At 29.8% G+C, this 16228-nt stretch overlaps 1 long non-coding RNA gene across 1 annotated transcript; it reads left to right on the plus strand.

Moving 5' to 3' along the window:
* The first annotated feature begins 4926 nt into the window (after nucleotides 1-4926).
* LOC127719394 (uncharacterized) lies at nucleotides 4927-10148 on the plus strand. The gene is made up of 2 exons (XR_007990281.1): nucleotides 4927-8964; nucleotides 9051-10148. It is a non-coding gene; the product is annotated as an uncharacterized LOC127719394 (long non-coding RNA).
* The last annotated feature ends 6080 nt before the right edge of the window (nucleotides 10149-16228 follow it).

Below are 16228 nucleotides of genomic sequence, written 5' to 3' on the forward strand. Positions count from 1 at the left end.
ATCCAAACACAAAACATTGTACTTAAAAGTAATTGTCCATTAACCCTTGTTTTCCCCCTTTTTTGCTCCTAATTCCTAAACTATTACCCCCCAAAGCCAATCCTAACTATCCCTTTGTGGTATGGAAACTTGTGGTATAATTTCAGAGAGATCCATACACCGTTCCACAAGTTATTGTCTGGAAACTTGAAAAATGCTTATTTGGGCCCCTTTTTGACCCTTAATTCCTAAACTGTTAGGACTATTACCCCCAAATTCAATCCCAACCTTCCTTTTGTGGTTATAAACCTTGTGTTTAAGTTTCATAAATTTCTATTTACTTATACTAAAGTTATTGTCCGGAAACCAAATGTCTTCGGACGATGCTGACGACGACGTGATACCAATATATGACCGCAAAATTTTTTGCGGTCGTATAAAAATCCCTACCTACCTACCTTATTTTTTTTAAAGATGTAATAGGAAACACACTCATTATTTTTTGTCTAATGGTTTACTTTAACAAATCGTGACTTGGATGGAGAGTTGTCTCATTGGCACTCATACCACATCTTCTTATATCTAATTATCGAATTACATGATAAAAACTATATTTGAAGAGCCCCGTAATTTCCCTCCGTTTATAAGCTTGTACAAATATAATTTAAATATTTTCCTACAATGACTGAATGTACAAATAGTGTATGTGTGTGTGAGTTTGCCTTTAGTATCAGTTTATATTGTGCTTTACAAGCCAAAAATTGTGCAAATAACATATATCATTTATCTGATGGTGAAATGAAAATGCATGTTGATTTTTATAATTATAAAAAAATAACACAAGTCAACAGAAGTATTAAAGGTATAACAGATTTATTACCTGTAAAATTGATATGCAGAAATGTTGAGATTGTAGAACTGGAAAGTATACGTCCCAATCAATCAAAAAACATCTTTAAGACAAAAGAACTGAAAAAAAACAACATAAAAATTATGCAGGAATCATGAATTAATAATGCATAAATAATTTTTTTTTAATAAATTGTTCTGATAATCATATATGTTGCTTGTATGTAATTTTAATTCAAATGTTCCTATCAAACTGAAAAACATATACCAATCCAAACCTTTCAAAAGCCATCTACTGGAGTTCAGGGCCAAATAATTACTGTTGAAATGAATATTATAATAACAGCATAACTATGCAGTATGTGTTTTGCTCATTGTTGAAGGTCGTACAGTGACCTATAGTTTTAAAATATGTCATTTAATTTCAGTGGAGAGTTGTCTCATTGGCAATCATACCAAATTTTTTCATCTTCATATACCAAATATCATTGTAATATTATTGGTTACATTTTAAAAACACATCTTACATATAGAAATGAAATTGGCTGATGCCGAAATAAATTCAGTCCAAATGTGATTGCCTTATCATTTTGCTAATCATGAATTGTTCTCTAAAGAACCGATATTTCACAACCTTATAATTGAAAATTATGAAGATCTTGAGAACAAAATATATGTGTCACTTGAAAAAGTTGAATCATGGCTTACTCAGATTATACATACATGTACATATATATACAGTTATAAGATCTCAACAGCTTTTTATATATCTAACAATTTACGATAGAATGGAAAGGGCACAAAAACTTGTTGTAAACTGAAAAAGCGATGACTTTATAAAGAATCTATTTTGCTTAGAGATGGGATTATGAACAGTTTCAAGATAATAAGAACAAAATGGCTGTATAGTAGTGAAATGAAGTAAATAAAGTTTCACATAAACTTAACATAATCAAAGAAAATGTATCATGGTAATATTAACCAAGCCAGAAGTATATGTACACCTACAATCATTCCATACACCAACAAAAATTTAAGTAGTGCTTAAAGTATAGAAGAAACAGACCAGATCCATGAAACTTTTATACTGCTCAATGAACCATGAAAAGAGGTCAAGGTCAGAAGAAACCTGCCAGACAGAAATGTACACCTTAGTTACAATCATTCCATGCATTCAATATAGTTGACCTATTGCATATTGTATCTAAAAAAAAACTTTACCAGAAAACTTAACATTGACCAATGTACCATAAAGTGAGGCCAAGATCAGATTAGTCATCCTGTTACTCATAATAAGAGATAAATTAAGATTACAGAAAAAATGTTAACTTTTTTTTCCAAGAAGTGAATAAACCATGAAAAATGAGATCAAGGACAATGAACATGATGAACATACATGTATGACAGATGGAAACTTCATAACATAAGGCATCTACAAGTATGAAGCATCAAGGTCTGAAATAATAAGCTTTTAAGTTGTTAGTTAATGCCTCCTTTGCCACATATACCTCACCACAGAACTCTCAAATTTTATTATCTCATTATGTATTTTGAACTTGCAATATACCTTAATAACTGACATGGACAATTTGTTGAAAGAGAAACATTATAATCAGTTAAGATGCTTGATTATCTTCTTTTTTCTCCATCCACCCTATCATGCCTATTGGCAGGATCACCACATTAAAATTTAAATGCATTTATTGTGATCTTTTCACTCCTATGCTTCAGTGTGTGATTAAGTAATGGAAATGGCTTAATTTTAAAGTTTTTTTTTTATATAAGAATAAACCTAGTGTAATGCTATAAGAAATAACTTGGTGTAATACTATAAGAAATAACTTGGTGTAATGCTATAAAAAATAACTTGGTGTAATGGTAATTTTTTGGTATTAGAAATAACTTGGCATAATGCTATGAGAAATAACTTGGCGATGCATTGTACTAGACATAAACACGGAGTTTGGATTTTTACAACACAAGTTCACAAGGCAAACATTAACTAGAAGACATGTCACCTTACCCAGATTCCTATCCAACCAATCTTTGCTCCTTTATTATACTCCTTTTTATCAGCAGGGGTTTAAACCCATGACTTACTGCACTCGAGGTGAACATGCTACCACAAGAAAACCGAGACAAAACAGTTAGTAAATTGTAATGCATCAAGTGTGTGACACCGGATTCCTTCAATGCTTATAGCTAAACAGGTCAATAGTCAATACATGTTCTTCCTTCTATCTAGTACTTTTTCATTGAAAGTTTTGTCGCTCATGTTGAAAATTACTCTTTCAAATTCTATTATTCAAGTTCTAATGCATGTGACTTGTACTACATTGTACACTGAACCGATGGGTGGCCTAATTAAAAATGTAAACAAGTGTCTCGGTCAAATGTCAAATGATATATGTCAAATGTTCGCAGTGTTTACCCTGTCATATTTCTATCACTAACGATTTCCTACAATTCGGACTCACTTTGCAATGCATATATCTTGAAAATAAGTTCGTTTAAAGGATTTGGAGTGGAAATAAATATTGAATCGCTTATCAAATTTGGTTGTGTATGTGTAATCAGGTCACTTGTCTTCTGCTGAAACCGGAAATGTAAATAAACAAAATACTGCGTAACACAAACCCGGACAATAACGGAAAATTTCAACCAAATACGATAGAAAAGTTTAAATTTAAGTGTGGCCGCAATCGTGTTCATTTAAAATATTTTGCATGGATACAGATTTGTAAGAAATTCATTTATACATGAAATATTATGAATGAACACGCATGCGGCCAAACTTAATTTTCTTGTTTACCAACACAAAATTGCCGTTTTTCACCATTTTGTACAAAATCATGTAACGTGAATGATAAATTACAGACCAACAACAGCGTTTTACGACTATTCCTTGTACATATACTTTAATAAACTATTCATTAGGGTAATGAAACCAATAAATTTGTTTAATTTTAAAGTTCCCATATACATAAAAAATTGGGCCGTTTTATCGTTGTTACCGGACCTACTCCTTTAGAAATTGTTAATATTTTTTTAAAATGAATAATTTAGTACTTTCTTAAAAAATCACAATTATAAATTGATGTAATAATTTCTGAATTTACAGTATCTCAATGATTTAAATTCATAATCAAAGTTTGTATAGTTTGACATGTGAATGTTATGTTAAAAAAAAGTGGGAAAGCAGAATATGTATTATATTCAATTTATTATATTTCAGTGTGAGGACCTACGTGGACAACCAGATGAACAGGCGTCTCCAACGAGTTGGTATGCCATACGGCTATGTGGCTCCACGAGTAGAGGCACCACGATGCTCTCGTCGTCTTTTAGGGTTGGAGCCTGAACCAGTACTTGTCCCAGTTGCCTCTCCTGAGCTGCCAAGAAATGATCAACCTGATCATTTCGAAGCAGTCGTACCTCGTGCACGATTATTCTCTGTCATGGTTCCTGAAGCAGCTATTCAAATTGCTGCTGAAGTTATCATTGACGAGAATGATATGGTCGAGGTGGAGTTAGCTGGCGAGGAGCTCTCGGTTCTGGAGTCAACTCTGGAGGATGAAGAGGTCATGGAGCTGTCTGTGGAGGCCTCTGTGCTGTGTGGTATGGACACAACGGTGGAGGACCCAGCCGACTGGTTCCTGGAGGAGACTGTGTCTTTCCTGCCAACAGAGGAGGAGACTGTTTTGTTCGAGGAGGTAGTGGATGAGGATGCAACAACCAACCACGCTGAAGAGACTGTCTGGTATGGTCCTGAAGAGGTTGAGGTTCCAGCCACTCCAGTCACACCGTATGTTGTTATAGGTAATGATGTAGGTGTTCCTTTGGACTGGGAGGTGATCCCTGCTCCAGTGGTTGAGGTTGCTCCTGTCCCTGAGGCAGCTGGGAGGTTTGCTGGGTGGAGACAGGTGGCTAGAGTGCTAGGCTGCCTTGTTACTTCATACCAAACTATCTCAGCTGTCTAATTTTTTGGTTAATTTTTGATAAATACATATACATTTTGTATATTTTCTTTAAAAAAAAATAATTGGTTAAGTATAAATTTTTGTTTTAGTTTAAAAAAAAATGTTTGGAAAAGCTAATTTTTGAAACTTGAAATTTTTGTTTTGATTTATGGTCATTCAGTTTATTTTTGAAAGATTTTCATTCTTTGCTAAGTAACACAATTTCTTCAAAACTTCAAAATGAGTGTTTTAATAATTTTGGCTATTTAATCATTAAAGTTTTATGAAAATATTTTGTTTTAATTTAAATGAAAGTTTTTAATGTTTAATTTACTTAACTTGGAAATTTATAAAGAGTGTGTCTGTCTTTTTGTAACCACTGTTCTTTTTATCCAACACATGTTAAACTTTCAGGCTGGACAACTGTCAAAATGGATCACCATAATTATCAGTCAGGTCAAGGTCAATCAGTGTAGATATCCAATCATTTCAGGTCAACATTTTCTTTTAAAGTTTGGTCATAGGTTAGAGGTTAAAAGTTCAGGTCAACATTGACAAGAATAGAATGGTCATTACTCCTTTAAAGTGTAGAGGTCTACTAGATTTAAGATCAAACTATTTGTAAGAATGGTTATTTGTAAGGTCAAAGATATGCAGTGTCAGGTCAAAGTCAATGTTTACTTCTACAGAATGATTATATCTGTAAGCAGGATCACAGATATGATTAATTGCTTAAAAGCAACAAGCACATGTAAGAAGCATATTCCTGCTAAACAGCTTTAAATATATGTGTACCTATTTTCACAAAAATAGCTCCCTTCCCCAAGGGTTGACTGGGGTATAAAAATATGGTCATCCCTTGGTCTTCTTCTGACTGGCAGTTAAACACTTGCGAAAGATTAGCCACCGTTAAGTTAATACATAGCCACATCCTGTTAAAATTTTAAATTTAAAAGTTGCATCTAATACCAGAGTAACTTTTAACCTGAAGTGTGACAGACGAACGAACAGACAAACAAAAGAAAGGATCGACAAACAGACGACCGGGTAAGACCAGAAAACATAATGTCCATGTATGGGGCATAAAAATCCAGCATAACAGTGCAACATTCCATTTAGCTTTTGAAATTTTGATGAAAAATACAAAATATTTCCTTTGACTCATTTAAAACATTAAATTGTCACCACCCTTTAGAAAGAAAATGAACATTAAAGTCCCCTACATAAATTTCATAGTTTAAATAAAGGAATTTTTTTCAGCAATTTTCACTTCTGGATGAAAGGATAAAATTACCACTTCTGTTTTATAATTCATTGAGAGCTTTTATAAAAAGTAACAGATCAGAAGTCAAACAAAAAAAGAAAATATCACTAATTTCCTTTTAAACATCCCAAAAATTTCGCATTTGTTCATTTTAACCTTGACCACTCTTTTAAAATTTAAAAAAATATTAAATAAGGTTTCTGTATCTTAATTTGGCAGCTTCTGATAAATTAAAGAATATATTTGGTATACATCAATGAGGGGTACTTAACAAACAACAAAAACAAGGCGTCTTTAGGTCAACATAGTCTTCAACAAAGATAGGCATCTATACAATATGTTTAGTGTTTATAGTTCAAAATTAGTCAACAAAATTTACTAAATATCTATAAAGAAAAAAGTCGACAAAATTTACTAAATATCTTTAAAGAAAAAAGTCGACAAAATTTACTAAATATCTATAAAGAAAAAAGTCGACTACATTTTACTAAATATCTATAAAGAAAAAAGTCGACAAAATTTACTAAATATCTATAAAGAAAAAAGTCCACAAAATTTACTGAATATCTTTAAAGAAAAAAGTCCACAAAATTTACTAAATATCTATAAAGAAAAAGTCCACAAAATTTACTAAATATCTATAAAGAAAAAAGTCCACAAAATTTACTAAATATCTATAAAGAAAAAAGTTAACTAAATTTACTAAATATCTATATAGAAAAAAGTCCACAAAATTTACTAAATATCTATAAAGAAAAAAGTCCACAAAATTTACTAAATATCTATAAAGAAAATAGTCCACAAAATTTACAAAATATCTATAAAGAAAAAAGTCGACTAAATTTTACTAAATATTATAAAGAAAAAAGTCCACAAAATTTACTAAATATCTATAAAGAAAAAAGTCCACAAAATTTACTAAATATCTATAAAGAAAAAAGTCCACAAAATTTACTAAATATCTTTAAAGAAAAAAGTCAACTAAATTTACTAAATATCTATAAAGAAAAAAGTAGACTAAATTAACTAAATATCTATAAAGAAAAGAGTAGACAAATTTAACTAAATATCTATAAAAAATAATAATAAAGCAAAATAATTAAAAATTCTTTTTTCTTGCAATTAAATGAGTTTAAAATTTTTAATTCAGCAAAAGATTTGGGCTTTCAACAACTTGATGTGAATGATATTGCATTATTATAGTGTCTGAGTACAACATTATTACATAACTTGCTGGGTTCAACTTTCTTTTTTTACAAAAATATAAAGTATACAAAGTTAACACTGGCAAGTCAAGTATAACAATGTATCTAACACTGCACAATCTGCATAAACCTGCATACCTGCATAGGATAATTAGCATTGCATATATAAATTAACATGTAAAGCTTATGCTGGCTTGCTGATGTTTTCTTTCATTGTTCTATTTAATTAACCCCTAGCCCAATATAGCAACATCTATTTAAAATTGACCTGGGATTTGGATTTTGGGCAGGTAGGGAGGAATAAGGGAAATACCTTGGCCTGGGATTTTAGGGCTTAAAGAAAGGGGAATGGAAACCCAGGGACTCTGGTGAAGTGGGGAGATAAAAGGAGAGGGGAAACCCAGGACCTGGTGTATTTGGGGAGATAAAAGAGGGAGAAGGTTACATCCAGGGCCTGGTGAACTGGGGGAGATAAAAGAGGGAGAAGGGGACATCCAGGGCCTGGTGAACTGGGGGAGATAAAAGAGGGAATGGGGAAAGAGTTGCTGTCTATTGAATGAAGTAAGTTATGTGTTAATGTTGTATTCACATTGTTGTGATGATTTTATTGTTGCTTTTAAGTTTGTGGAGCACAAATACCCCAGTACTTTTGGATAAAAATGATAATGAAAAAATATTCCCGTTTAAACTTTCAGTTTTTAATAAAGATATTCCAGTGTTCAAATTAACCATTAAAGTGGTCTTTCTTAAAGTTGTCAAACAAGAACCAAAGTGTACCTTTTAAACTTTAAAATATCAATTGAACATTTAATTAGAAACCTTTGGTTTAAACATTTATGCGTGTTTCTGAATTCTTTTCATTAAAATTGAGTAAATAAAATCTCACTCTATTTAAACAATTTTGTGTTGTAAAAAAAACACAAAAACATACAATTAAGTACTTGACCTATAGTATAGAAACTTGTTTTTGTTGGAGACTATATTGACCTCTGGGGACCAGTTTTTTTGTGTTGTTTAGTTGCTGTCTCAATAACATAATCCCTAAAGTCATTTTCAATTAATAATAAAGGACAAATTATAAAAAACCCAGAATAAACAAATCCTTCATATTAACTTTTAATAACTGTTAAATTTTCCTTCAAATCAAATATATGTTTCATACATCTCCTTCGTTTAGATAAATTTTAAAGTGAAACAGAGAATGGAAGCCAAATATTTAAAATTTAGATTAATTGAAATAGCCTCCCCTCTTAAAAAAAAATAAAGAACAAATTTTAACAGAAAAAAGGGGGAAGGAAACCTAAAGATACAGAATTTAAATAAGTGATAAAAAGATCCTCCGTCCTTTTCTAAACTTCTTTTTAAAGTTTTAAATTTGGTAAATTAGATGTTCCCTGAATTTAGAGTATCCATGGGAACATGTCCCATTTTTACCAGAAATTAATATACCCATAGGAACATTACGGTACATGTTCCGCTCCAAAGTAAAAAAGGTATCCATAGGAACATCACATGTTTCTCTCCAAAGTAATGAAGGTATCCATAGGAACATCACATGTTTCTCTCCAAAGTAATGAAGGTATCCATAGGAACATCACATGTTCCTCTCCAAAGTAATAAAGGTATCCATAGGAACATCACATGTTCCTCTCCAAAGTAATAAAGGTATCCATAGGAACATCACATGTTCCTCTCCAAAGTAATGAAGGTATCCATAGGAACATCACATGTTCCTCTTCAAAGTAATGAAGGTATCCATAGGAACATCACATGTTTCTCTCCAAAGTAATAAAGGTATCCATAGGAACATCACATGTTCCTCTCCAAAGTAATAAAGGCATCCATAGGAACATCACATGTGTCTTACCAATGTAAATAAGGTATCCATAGGAACATGGGAGCCTCGGTGGCCAAGTGGTCTAAGTAGTTACTACTGTAAACACTAGCCAGTCAACACTGAGGTTGTGAGTTCGAACCCCGCTCGTGCGGGTGCACATGACTCCAATCTTAATTGACTTAGGGTTGTCAGTTTTCCTATTGAAGGTCAGTGGTTTTCTCCAGGCACTCTGGCTTCCTCCACCAATACAAACTGGCCGCCATGAAATAGCCAAAGTAGTGCTTAAAAGTGGCGTTAAAACACCAAAAAATCAAATTCGAATCCATAGGTGCACTGCATGCTCCAAATTTACTGGTATCTGATATCCATTGGAATCCAAATTTAGTTGTTCAGTTTGTATTGATGACAGACTTGGCTTTACAATGAACTTTGAACTCAAAGAAATGGATACACATGTTTCAGAAAAGTAAGTTTGGTACCTATATCTCTTTTCACACTTTTGTTGTTTTTAAATAATTTGTAAATTTTATTGTAAATGTAACATATTTAAGTTGTCAAATTTTTGTGTAAAAAGGGGAATGACCATTTCAAAACTGTTTTTCAATATTTTTGTTAAAGATTTTCAGAAGGAAGCAGAAAAATTATTTATGAAAATGTGGATAGTGTCAAATGTGTATATAGTTTTAAGAAAAATAGAAAAAAAACAAAAAAATGCATGGGTGATGGTTTTTAATGATTTTAAGAAAAATAGAAAAAAAACAAAAATATGCATGGGTGATGGTTTTTAATGATTTTAAGAAAAATAGTAAAAAAAAAAAGAAAAAAAAATATGCATGGGTGATGGTTTTTAATGATTTTAAGAAAAATAGAAAAAAAACAAAAAAATGCATGGGTGATGGTTTTTAATGATTTTAAGAAAAATAGAAAAAAAACAAAAAAATGCATGGGTGATGGTTTTTAATGATTTTAAGAAAAATAGAAAAAAAAAAAAATATGCATGGGTGATGGTTTTTAATGATTTTAAGAAAAATAGTAAAAAAAAAAATAAAAAAAAATATGCATGGGTGATGGTTTTTAATGATTTTAAGAAAAATAGAAAAAAAAAAAGAAAAAAAATGCTTGGGGTTTAATTATATCGTGATGCAGAAATGGGTCCATTATTTTAACTTGAATTTGGGATTTAATTATATCATGATACGGAATGGATACATTCTTTTAACTTGAATTTGGGATTTAATTATATCATGATACGGAATAGATACATTCTTTTAACTGGAATTTGGGGGATTTAATAATATCATGATACAGAATGGATACATTCTTTTAACTTGAATTTTGGATTTAATTATATCATGATACGGAATGGATACATTCTTTTAATTTGAATTTGGGGGATTTAATTATATCATGATACGGAATGGATACATTCTTTTAACAGGAATTTGGGGGATTTAATTATATCATGATACGGAATGGATACATTCTTTTAATTTGAATTTGGGGGATTTAATTATATCATGATACGGAATGGATACATTCTTTTAACTGGAATTTTGGATTTAATTATATCATGATAAGGAATGGATACATTCTTTTAACTGGAATTTGGAGGATTTAGTTATATCATGATACAGAATGGATACATTCTTTTAACTTGAATTTGGGATTTAATTATATCATGATACGGAATGGATACATTCTTTTAACTGAATTTAGGGGAATTAATTATATCATGATACGGAATGGATACATTCTTTTAACTTGAATTTGGGATTTAATTATATCATGATACAGAATGGATACATTCTTTTAACTGGAATTTGGGATTTAATTATATCATGATATGGAATGGATACATTCTTTTAACTGGAATTTGGGATTTAATTATATCATGATACGGAATGGATAATAACATTCTTTTAACTGGAATTTTGGGATTTAATTATATCATGATACGGAATGGATACATTCTTTTAACTTGAATTTGGGATTTAATTATATCATGATACGGAATGGATACATTCTTTTAACTGAATTTAGGGGAATTAATTATATCATGATACGGAATGGATACATTCTTTTAACTTGAATTTGGGATTTAATTATATCATGATACAGAATGGATACATTCTTTTAACTGGAATTTGGGATTTAATTATATCATGATATGGAATGGATACATTCTTTTAACTGGAATTTGGGATTTAATTATATCATGATACAGAATGGATACATTCTTTTAACTGGAATTTGGGATTTAATTATATCATGATACGGAATGGATAATAACATTCTTTTAACTGGAATTTTGGGATTTAATTATATCATGATACGGAATGGATACATTCTTTTAACTGGAATTTGGGATTTAATTATATCATGATATGGAATGGATACATTCTTTTAACTGGAATTTGGGATTTAATTATATCATGATACAGAATGGATACATTCTTTTAACTGGAATTTGGGATTTAATTATATCATGATACGGAATGGATAATAACATTCTTTTAACTGGAATTTTGGGATTTAATTATATCATGATACGGAATGGATACATTCTTTTAATTTGAATTTGGGGGATTTAATTATATCATGATACGGAATGGATACATTCTTTTAACAGGAATTTGGGGGATTTAATTATATCATGATACGGAATGGATACATTCTTTTAATTTGAATTTGGGGGATTTAATTATATCATGATACGGAATGGATACATTCTTTTAACTGGAATTTTGGATTTAATTATATCATGATAAGGAATGGATACATTCTTTTAACTGGAATTTGGAGGATTTAGTTATATCATGATACAGAATGGATACATTCTTTTAACTTGAATTTGGGATTTAATTATATCATGATACGGAATGGATACATTCTTTTAACTGAATTTAGGGGAATTAATTATATCATGATACGGAATGGATACATTCTTTTAACTTGAATTTGGGATTTAATTATATCATGATACAGAATGGATACATTCTTTTAACTGGAATTTGGGATTTAATTATATCATGATATGGAATGGATACATTCTTTTAACTGGAATTTGGGATTTAATTATATCATGATACGGAATGGATAATAACATTCTTTTAACTGGAATTTTGGGATTTAATTATATCATGATACGGAATGGATACATTCTTTTAACTTGAATTTGGGATTTAATTATATCATGATACGGAATGGATACATTCTTTTAACTGAATTTAGGGGAATTAATTATATCATGATACGGAATGGATACATTCTTTTAACTTGAATTTGGGATTTAATTATATCATGATACAGAATGGATACATTCTTTTAACTGGAATTTGGGATTTAATTATATCATGATATGGAATGGATACATTCTTTTAACTGGAATTTGGGATTTAATTATATCATGATACAGAATGGATACATTCTTTTAACTGGAATTTGGGATTTAATTATATCATGATACGGAATGGATAATAACATTCTTTTAACTGGAATTTTGGGATTTAATTATATCATGATACGGAATGGATACATTCTTTTAACTGGAATTTTGGATTTAATTATATCATGATACGGAATGGATACATTCTTTTAACTGGAATTTGGGATTTAATTATATCATGATAGGGAATGGATACATTCTTTTAACTGGAATTTGGGATTTAATTATATCACGATAGGGAATGGATACATTCTTTTAACTGGAATTTGGGATTTAATTATATCATGAAACAGAATGGATACATTCTTTTAACTGGAATTTGGGATTTAATTATATCATGATACGGAATGGATACATTCTTTTAACTGGAATTTGGGATTTAATTATATCATGATACAGAATGGATACATTCTTTTAACTGGAATTTGGGATTTATTTATATCATGATACAGAATGGATACATTCTTTTAATTTGAATTTGGGGGATTTAGTTATATCATGATACAGAATGGATACATTCTTTTAATTTGAATTTGGGGCATTTAATTATATCAAGATACCAAATGGATACATTCTTTTAACTGGAATTTGGGATTTAATTATATCATGATACGGAATGGATACATTCTTTTAACTGGAATTTTGGATTTAGTTATATCATGATACGGAATGGATACATTCTTTTAACTGGAAATTTGGATTTAATTTATTAGGCATGTCATGATACGGAATGGATACTTTCTTTTAACTGGAATTTTGGATTTAGTTATATCATGATACGGAATGGATACATTCTTTTAACTGGAATTTTGGATTTAATTATATCATGATAGGGAATGGATACATTCTTTTAACTGGAATTTTGGATTTAATTATATCATGATACGGAATGGATACGTTCTTTTAACTGGAATTTTGGATTTAATTATATCATGATACGGATTGGATACCTTCTTTTAACTTGAATTTTGGATTTAATTATACCATGATACGGAATGGATACATTCTTTTAACTGGAATTTTGGATTTAATTACATCATGATACGGAATGGATACATTCTTTTAACTGAATTTGGGGTATTTTATTATATCATGATACCAAATGGATACATTCTTTTAACTGGAATTTTGGATTTAATTATATCATGATACGGAATGGATACATTTTTTTAACTTGAATTTTGGATTTAATTATACCATGATACGGAATGGATACATTCTTTTAACTGGAATTTGGGATTTAATTATATCATGATACGGAATGGATATATTCCTTTAACTGGAATTTGGGATTTAATTATATCATGATACAGAATGGATACATTCTTTTAACTGAATTTGGGGGATTTAATTATATCATGATACGGAATGGATACATAATCTTTTAATTTGAATTTGGGGGATTTAATTATATCATGATACGGAATGGATACATTCTTTTAACTTGAATTTTGGATTTAATTATACCATAATACGGAATGGATACATTCTTTTAACTGGAATTTGGGATTTAATTATATCATGATACGGAATGGATATATTCCTTTAACTGGAATTTGGGATTTAATTATATCATGATACAGAATGGATACATTCTTTAAACTGAATTTGGGGGATTTAATTATATCATGATACGGAATGGATACATAATCTTTTAATTTGAATTTGGGGGATTTAATCATATCATGATACGGAATGGATACATTCTTTTAACTGGAATTTGGGATTTAATTATATCATGATACAGAATGGATACATTCTTTTAACTGGAATTTTGGATTTAATTATACCATGATACGGAATGGATACATTCTTTTAACTGGAATTTTGGATTTAATTACATCATGATACGGAATGGATACATTCTTTTAACTGAATTTGGGGTATTTTATTATATCATGATACCAAATGGATACATTCTTTTAACTGGAATTTTGGATTTAATTATATCATGATACGGAATGGATACATTCTTTTAACTTGAATTTTGGATTTAATTATACCATGATACGGAATGGATACATTCTTTTAACTGGAATTTGGGATTTAATTATATCATGATACGGAATGGATATATTCCTTTAACTGGAATTTGGGATTTAATTATATCATGATACAGAATGGATACATTCTTTTAACTGAATTTGGGGGATTTAATTATATCATGATACGGAATGGATACATAATCTTTTAATTTGAATTTGGGGGATTTAATTATATCATGATACGGAATGGATACATTCTTTTAACTTGAATTTTGGATTTAATTATACCATGATACGGAATGGATACATTCTTTTAACTGGAATTTGGGATTTAATTATATCATGATACGGAATGGATATATTCCTTTAACTGGAATTTGGGATTTAATTATATCATGATACAGAATGGATACATTCTTTAAACTGAATTTGGGGGATTTAATTATATCATGATACGGAATGGATACATAATCTTTTAATTTGAATTTGGGGGATTTAATCATATCATGATACGGAATGGATACATTCTTTTAACTGGAATTTGGGATTTAATTATATCATGATACAGAATGGATACATTCTTTTAACTGGAATTTGGAGGATTTAGTTATATCATGATACGGAATGGATACATTCTTTTAACTGGAATTTTGGATTTAATTATATCATGATACGGAATGGATACATTCTTTTAACTGGAATTTTGGATTTAATTATATCATGATACGGAATGGATACATTCTTTTAACTGGAATTTTGGATTTAATTATATCATGATACGGAATGGATACATTCTTTTAACTGGAATTTTGGATTTAATTATATCATGATACGGAATGGATACATTCTTTTAACTGGAATTAAATATAATTAAGAGTATACATTTTTATTTCTGAGGATTGTTTTGATATATGTAAGTGAACAGCAACCAACAACACAAACAAAAAAAGGTCAAAAGATTAGTTAATACATTTTAAATAAAGATAAATAATGTTAATACCTTTTGTCCTTCATTTGGAAATTTCAAGATAAAATAATATTGAAATTTATAAATGAAAAGGAATAATGATATATTCCCTTTAAATTTTAATAAAACCATAATTCATGTCTGATGTTAAAGATAAAGTTAAAAAATGGTGAAATAATTTTTTCAAATTTTCAAAGTTTAGATCAAATTGCCCTTAAAAATCAGATGTAGAACATATATGTATCAGCTATTCCTAAACCATTTTACAGATTTTTAAAGGAACTTTCAGAACAGAACATTTAAGATACCAATTTCGTAATGCAAGGTTTATCAGTATAATTTTGGAAATTTCCCAAAGTAAAGGATGTTAGTCTGAGAAAGATCTCCAACCCTTCCGGATACATTATTCTGACTCAGAGTCAACTAGACTTTGCTCTTACTTTTAAATACTACTTGCTTAAGGGAGAAGCAGCAAATACCCCTTTTAAAGTCTTTGGTTTGTCCATACATGGGATAGAGCCCTTTACCTCCAACACATCAGGCAAGCATAGGACCATTGAGGAGGTTATAATTGGTAGTGAAAAGTATTCTTTTTAAAATATTCATATTCATTTTATTTTTGTTTATTTGAAAATGAACTGTTACTCATTCTGTTGTTCAATTCCTAGTAGTAACAGAAATCATAAATTTTTATATTTGGTTTAAAAATATTTAATTGAAAAGTATGTCTCCATGCAA

This window comes from Mytilus californianus, unplaced genomic scaffold (assembly GCF_021869535.1).
Source record: "Mytilus californianus isolate M0D057914Y unplaced genomic scaffold, xbMytCali1.0.p SCAF_11, whole genome shotgun sequence".
Taxonomy (NCBI): Eukaryota; Metazoa; Mollusca; class Bivalvia; order Mytilida; family Mytilidae; genus Mytilus; species Mytilus californianus.